Source organism: Mobula hypostoma, chromosome 4, assembly GCF_963921235.1.
Source record: "Mobula hypostoma chromosome 4, sMobHyp1.1, whole genome shotgun sequence".
Taxonomy (NCBI): domain Eukaryota; kingdom Metazoa; phylum Chordata; class Chondrichthyes; order Myliobatiformes; family Myliobatidae; genus Mobula; species Mobula hypostoma.
The window spans coordinates 41,548,605-41,555,910 of NC_086100.1; positions in this window are offsets into that span (position 1 = coordinate 41,548,605).

A 7,306-nucleotide genomic window follows, 5' to 3' on the forward strand; every position below is an offset into this window, starting at 1 on the left:
TTCACCCTCCCCCTTTAGAATGCTTTATCCAAGCAAATGTGTATATTCTGTCACACTTCTGACTTGTGCCTTGTAACCTGTAAGAAACCAGATATGTAATAGCCAGAGTGATGAGACACTCAGCAATTAATGCACAACTGCATAAGTAACAGGGTTATTGCATTTGGTTTATGAGCACTAAAAATTTCCAAGATATCGAGAATGAATGAATCACCAGTAATAATGGGGACGTGTGTCACATAGAAGCCAGTAGTGTGATTTTTGCATTTATAGTTATGTAAATAAGTCATATGGGCAGAGAGCATAGCAATGTCATTGTGCACCCATTCCTATGAGACAGCAGTTATAATGGGTGACTTCAATCTACATGTAGACTGGGTGAACCAAATTGGTAAAGGTGCTGAGGAAGAGGATTTCTTGGAATGTATGCGGGATGGTTTTCTTGAACCAACATGTCGAGGAACCAACTAGAGAGCAGGCTATTCTGGACTGGGTTTTGAGCAATGAGGAAGGGTTAATTAGCGATCTTGTCGTGAGAGGCCCCTTGGGTAAGAGTGACCATAATATGGTCGACTTCTTCATTAAGATGGAGAGTGACATAGTTAATTCAGAAACAAAGGTTCTGAACTTAAAGAAGGGGAACTTTGAAGGTATGAGACGTGAATTAGCTAAGATAGACTGGCAAATGACACTTAAAGGATTTACGGTGGATATGCAATGGCAAGCATTTATAGGTTGCATGGATGAACTACAACAATTGTTCATCCCAGTTTGGCAAAAGAATAAATCAAGGAAGGTAGTGCACCCGTGGCTGACAAGAGAAATTAGGGATAGTATCAATTCCAAAGAAGTAGCATACAAATTAGCCAGAGAAAGTGGCTCACCTGAGGACTGGGAGGAATTCAGAGTTCAGCAGAGGAGGACAAAGGGCTTATTTAGGAAGGGGAAAAAAGATTATGAGAGAAAACTGGCAGAGAACATAAAAACGGACTGTAAAAGCTTTTATAGATATGTAAAAAGGAAAAGACTGGTAAAGACAAATGTAGGTCCCCTGCAGACAGAAACAGGTGAATTGATTATGGGGAGCAAGGACATGGCAGACCAATTGAATAATTACTTTGGTTCTGTCTTCACTAAGGAGGACATAAATAATCTTCCAGAAATAGTAAGGGACAGAGGGTCCAGTGAGATGGAGGAACTGAGTGAAATACATGTTAGTAGGGAAGTGGTGTTAGGTAAATTGAAGGGATTGAAGGCAGATAAATCCCCAGGGCCAGATGGTCTGCATCCTAGAGTGCTTAAGGAAGTAGCCCAAGAAATAGTGGATGCATTAGTGATAATTTTTCAAAACTCGTTAGATTCTGGACTAGTTCCTGAGGATTGGAGGGTGGCTAATGTAACCCCAATTTTTAAAAAAGGAGGGAGAGAGAAACCGGGGAATTATAGACCGGTTAGCCTAACGTCGGTGGTGGGGAAACTGCTGGAGTCAGTTATCAAGGATGTGATAACAGCACATTTGGAAAGCGGAGAAATGATCGGACAAAGTCAGCATGGATTTGTGAAAGGAAAATCATGTCTGACGAATCTCATAGAATTTTTTGAGGATGTAACTAGTAGAGTGGATAGGGGAGAACCAGTGGATGTGGTATATTTGGATTTTCAAAAGGCTTTTGACAAGGTCCCACATAGGAGATTAGTGTGCAAACTTAAAGCACATGGTATTGGGGGTAAGGTATTGGTGTGGGTGGAGAATTGGTTAGCAGACAGGAAGCAAAGAGTGGAAATAAACGGGACCTTTTCAGAATGGCAGGCGGTGACTAGTGGGGTACCGCAAGGCTCAGTGCTGGGACCCCAGTTGTTTACAATATATATTAATGACTTGGATGAGGGAATTAAATGCAGCATCTCCAAGTTTGCGGATGACACGAAGCTGGGCGGCAGTGTTAGCAGTGAGGAGGATGCTAAGAGGATGCAGGATGACTTGGATAGGTTGGGTGAGTGGGCAAACTCATGGCAGATGCAATTTAATGTGGATAAATGTGAAGTTATCCACTTTGGTGGCAAAAATAGGAAAACAGATTATTATCTGAATGGTGGCCGATTAGGAAAAGGGGAGGTGCAACGAGACCTGGGTGTCATTATACTACCAGTCATTGAAAGTGGGCATGCAGGTACAGCAGGCGGTGAAAAAGGCGAATGGTATGCTGGCACTTATAGCGAGGGGATTCGAGTACAGGAGCAGGGAGGTACTACTGCAGTTGTACAAGGCCTTGGTGAGACCACACCTGGAGTATTGTGTGCAGTTTTGGTCCCCTAATCTGAGGAAAGACATCTTTGCCATAGAGGGAGTACAAAGAAGGTTCACCAGATTGATTCCTGGGATGGCAGGACTTTCATATGAAGAAAGACTGGATGAACTGGGCTTGTACTCGTTGGAATTTAGAAGATTGAGGGGGGATCTGATTGAAACGGATAAGATCCTAAAGGGATTGGACAGGCTAGATGCAGGAAGATTGTTCCCGATGTTGGGGAAGTCCAGAACGAGGGGTCACAGTTTGAGGATAGAGGGGAAGCCTTTTAGGACCGAGATTAGGAAAAACTTCTTCACACAGAGAGTGGTGAATCTGTGGAATTCTCTGCCACAGCAAACTGTTGAGGCCAGTTCATTGGCTATGTTTAAGAGGGAGTTAGATATGGCCCTTGTGGCTACAGGGGTCAGGGGGTATGGAGGGAAGGCTGGGGCGGGGTTCTGAGTTGGATGATCAGCCATGATCATAATAAATGGCGGTGCAGGCTCGAAGGGCCGAATGGCCTACTCCTGCACCTATTTTCTATGTTTCTATGTTTCTATAAGCACAACATGTAGAGTTCCTTACCTTTGCTAGAACAGAGCAAGCACTTGTCATGCGGTGGTGGTTGGGAACGGACCCAAGTGCAAAACACAGACACTGAAGTACTAGGGACAGGACTAGGATACAGGGCGATAGCAAGGAAATGGACAGGAAAACCAGGAACCTAGAACAGGACTGGACAAGAGAGCTAGGAGCCCAGGCTTGGACTCCGAGCCAGAGATTGGACAAGGACCCAATACCTGGGCCTTGCCTCTGGCTCGGACCCCAGAACTAGGCAAGGACGAGGCTTGGCAGGCAGGCAGGACGAGGCTGGAATCTTCAGACTTGAGGCTAGAGACTGAAGACTTGGCTTGGCAGGAGGCAGTAGGCTGGAGTCTTCAGGCTAGAGGCTAGAGGCTAGAGGCTAAAGACTTGGCTAGGCTTGGCAAGAGGCTAGAGACTGGAGGCTGGAGGCTTCGGGCTCGGGGTGAGGCAGGAGGGAGGAGGCTTCGGGCTCGAGGCGAGGCAGGAGGGAGGAGGCAGGAGGCTTCGGGCTCGAGGCGAGGCAGGAGGGAGGAGGCAGGAGGCTTCGGGCTCGAGGCGAGGCAGGAGGGAGGAGGCAGGAGGCTTCGGGCTCGAGGCGAGGCAGGAGGCAGGAGGCTTCGGGCTCGAGGCGAGGCAGGAGGCAGGAGGCTTCGGGCTCGAGGCGAGGCAGGAGGCAGGCGGCTTCGGGCTCGAGGCGAGGCAGGAGGCAGGCGGCTTCGGGCTCGAGGCGAGGCAGGAGGCAGGAGGCTTCGGGCTCGAGGCGAGGCAGGAGGCAGGAGGCTTCGGGCTCGAGGCGAGGCAGGAGGCTTCGGGCTCGAGGCGAGGCAGGAGGCAGGAGGCTTCGGGCTCGAGGCGAGGCAGGAGGCAGGAGGCTTCGGGCGCGAGGCGAGGCTGGAGGATGGAGGCTTCGGGCTCGAGGCGAGGCTGGAGGATGGAGGCTTCAGGCTCGAGGCGAGGCAGGAGGATGGAGGCTTCGGGCTTGAGGCGAGGCAGGAGGATGGAGGCTTCGGGCTCGAGGCGAGGCAGGAGGATGGAGGCTTGGGACGAGGCAAGGCGAGGCTGGAGGCTTGGGACTTGAGGCAAGGCGAGGCTGGAGGTTTGAGACTTGAGGCGAGGCGGGAGGCTTGAGACTTGAGGTGAGGCGAGGCTGGAGGCAGGAGGTGGAGGCTTGAGGTGAGGCTGGAGGCAGGAGACGAGGCGAGGCTGGAGGCAGGAGACTTGAGGCGAGGCTGGAGGCAGGAGACTTGAGGCGAGGCTTGGCAGGCTCCTCCCGGGCAGGGCGTGATCACTTGGGCAGGGCAGGGCGCTGTACTCCTGGGCAGGGCGCCGATCACAACCTGACAGAGGCAAGGGACAGGAAGGGAGCTAGGTACGGGGTGGCTCCAGGACAAGACTGCAGGTGAGACAGGGCGAGAGTTACCGGCAAGACAAGGCAAGGCTTCTGGCAAAGCAAGGTAAGACGAGAACTTCAGGTGAGGTGAGAGTTACCAGCAAGACAATGCAGGGCTTCAGGTGAGGAAACAAAAGGCAGAGGAAGAGACACAAGGAGTAAGGACAAGAACAATCCAGCAACCACTCCCTGGTCTCTGAAGGTATTTATGCAGCCAGCCCCAACTTGCATCAGCTGCCTCAATTAGCTCAGCAAGAACAGAAACAGGGTAGATAGGAAAACCTGGAGCAAGGGTCGATGGACCGGACCGTGAACCGTAATACGGTCTCCACGGACCGGACCATGACAGCACTCTTCTTTCAGAGTCCTGTAACTGTTATTGTAAGTATAATCCACTCACCCTCTGGCCTGATCCAGGGTCTCCTTTCATACACAGTGACACAAATCAGAATAGGTAAAAATCAAAGCAGAAGAAAAATGAGTTACATCTTTAACGTAAGCATTCTTTGTGCAAACTCCATGCTGCCAGCTAAAACAGACCCATATGGTTCAATGTCCTGACTGCAGACCAAGACCGCTTTGCATGGGTTACGGGGGTCATATCAAAGGAATGCATGGAGAGCTCCAGGCAGCTGTTGTTCTTAAAGCTGCACCAATTTTTAAAGCAAAGTTAAAGCAATTAGGTCAGTGTAAGTGAGTGCAACTGCTGACGGTAGAAGTACTCAGGGACTGGAAGCTGGAGTACAGCTGTCCTCTCTCGGTGGATAAGAAATAAATCAGCCAAAGCAGCTGTAGGTACAGCCTAGGCACAGAACAAGGTGTATAGATCACTCAAAGCCCACATGGGGAAGCTAGTTATGGTTGTCAAGGCCAATGATATTCTTAAGTTGGAAAACAACACTGAAATGCAGGAAACAACAGGAATTCTGCAGATGCTGGAATTTCAAGCAACACACATCAAAGTTGCTGGTGAACGTAGCAGGCCAGGCAGCATCTCTAGGAAGAGGTACAGTCGACATTTCAGGCCGAGACCCTTCGTCAGGACTAACTGAAGGAAGAGTTAGTAAGAGATTTGAAAGTTGGAGGGGGAGGGGGAGATCCAAAATGATAGGAGAAGACAGGAAGGGAAGGGATGGAGCCAAGAGCTGGACAGGTGATTGGCAAAGGGGATACGAGAGGATCATGGGACAGGAGGCCCAGGGAGAAGGAAAAGGAGGCGGGGGGGAAACCCAGAGGATGGGCAAGGGGTATAGTCAGAGGGACAGAGGGAGAAAAAGGTCTCCTCCCTCTGTCTCTTTGACTATACCCCTTGCCCATCCTCTGGGTTTCCCCACCCCCCTTGTCTTTCATCCCGGACCTCCTGTCCCATGATCCTCTCGTATCCCCTTTGCCAATCACCTGTCCAGCTCTTGGCTCCATCCCTTCCCTTCCTGTCTTCTCCTATCATTTTGGATCTCCCCCTCCCCCTCCAACTTTCAAATCTCTTATTAGCTCTTCCTTCAGTTAGTCCTGACGAAGGGTCTCAGCCTGAAACGTCGACTGTACCTCTTCCTAGAGATGCTGCCTGGCCTGCTGCGTTCACCAGCAAATTTAATGTGTGCTGAAATGCAGGAACGTTGCTGCAACGAGGAAACAGAAGAAGGCAATATTACTCACAGAACTTGTTCAAGGTGTAACGTACACTCAGAAGCTCAATGATCTGAAGAAAATGACAGGTATCACATTTGCAGAGTCTGCAGGCATTGAAATAATAGAAGGCTACAAATTTTGTATACGCAGTCAAAATTGGCAGAAACCATGAATGAAAATATCAACACGTTCAAAGATCTATGAAGGTATTGTCACTTCAGGGAGATTCTGGATCATGCATGCACAGGCAAGTTTTATGTATTGTCTAATTTTAAGTCATTTTAGGAATGCACATAAAGAATAGAATCAAAAGAGTTAGGCAAATAGGGCCTTACATTTGATATGGCGTGCAGAATTCTGATTTCTATGTAGGTGGTAGTGAAAACTGCCAAGGAATTCCATTCCAATCAGGACAAAAATTCTGCTTACCGCAGTTCTAAACCTTTTGCTTTGTAAGCTGAGACAATGACCTCTCTTTCTAGACACCCCAGCAAGTGCAAACGTCCTCCCCACATCCAGTCTGTCTTGCTCTGTTAGAAAGTTGTAAGTTTCAATTATTCCTTTCCATAGATGCTGCCTGACCTGTTGAGTTCCCTCTGGCATTTTGTATGTGCATTACTCTAGATTTCCAACATATGCGGAATCTCATGTTTATCAGTTAGATTCCATTTTGTTCTTATAAACTCATATAAACACAATCCTAGTTAGATCTTGTATGGCTGTACCACTAATGCAGACACCTATCTGGTGGACCTTTGAAACACTTCCTCTATGGCAAGCACGTTCTTTCATAGGCAAGGGAATCTGAACTGTACACAACACACCAAATGTGGCCGCACCAAGGCCCTGTATACTTGCAACAACCCATCCTCGCTCCCGCACTGAAAATCTTTAACAATGAAGTCTGAGGGGAAAATCTACTTTATGAAGTGGTTGCAGAGGGATCTGGCTGTCTTAGCATAGATTTTCAAAAAGGCCGATATGCAGGTCATTAGGAAAACTAACAGAATGATTTTGTTTATTGATAGGTGAATTGAATGCAGAAGTATAGAGGTTGTGCTTCACTTACAGTAAGACCATTTATAAAAGTTTGTCTGGAGTACTGCGTGCAGAACTGGTCTCCTTATTCAAGGTATGATGTTAATGCATTGGAAGCAGAGATGGTTCACTATACAAATACCTGGAATATGTGGATGGTCAATTGCAGACCAGAATCTGCTGTACTGTCTTAGCACACACTATATCCCATGGTGGGGGAGTCTAGGACAAGGGGCACGGTCTCTGGATAGAGGGCTGTCCATTTAAAACAGAGATACGGAGACATTTCTTTAGCCAGAGGGTGGTGAATTTGTGGAAATTATTACCACAGGCAGCTGTGGAGGCTAGGTCATTTGATATATTTAAAGGCAGA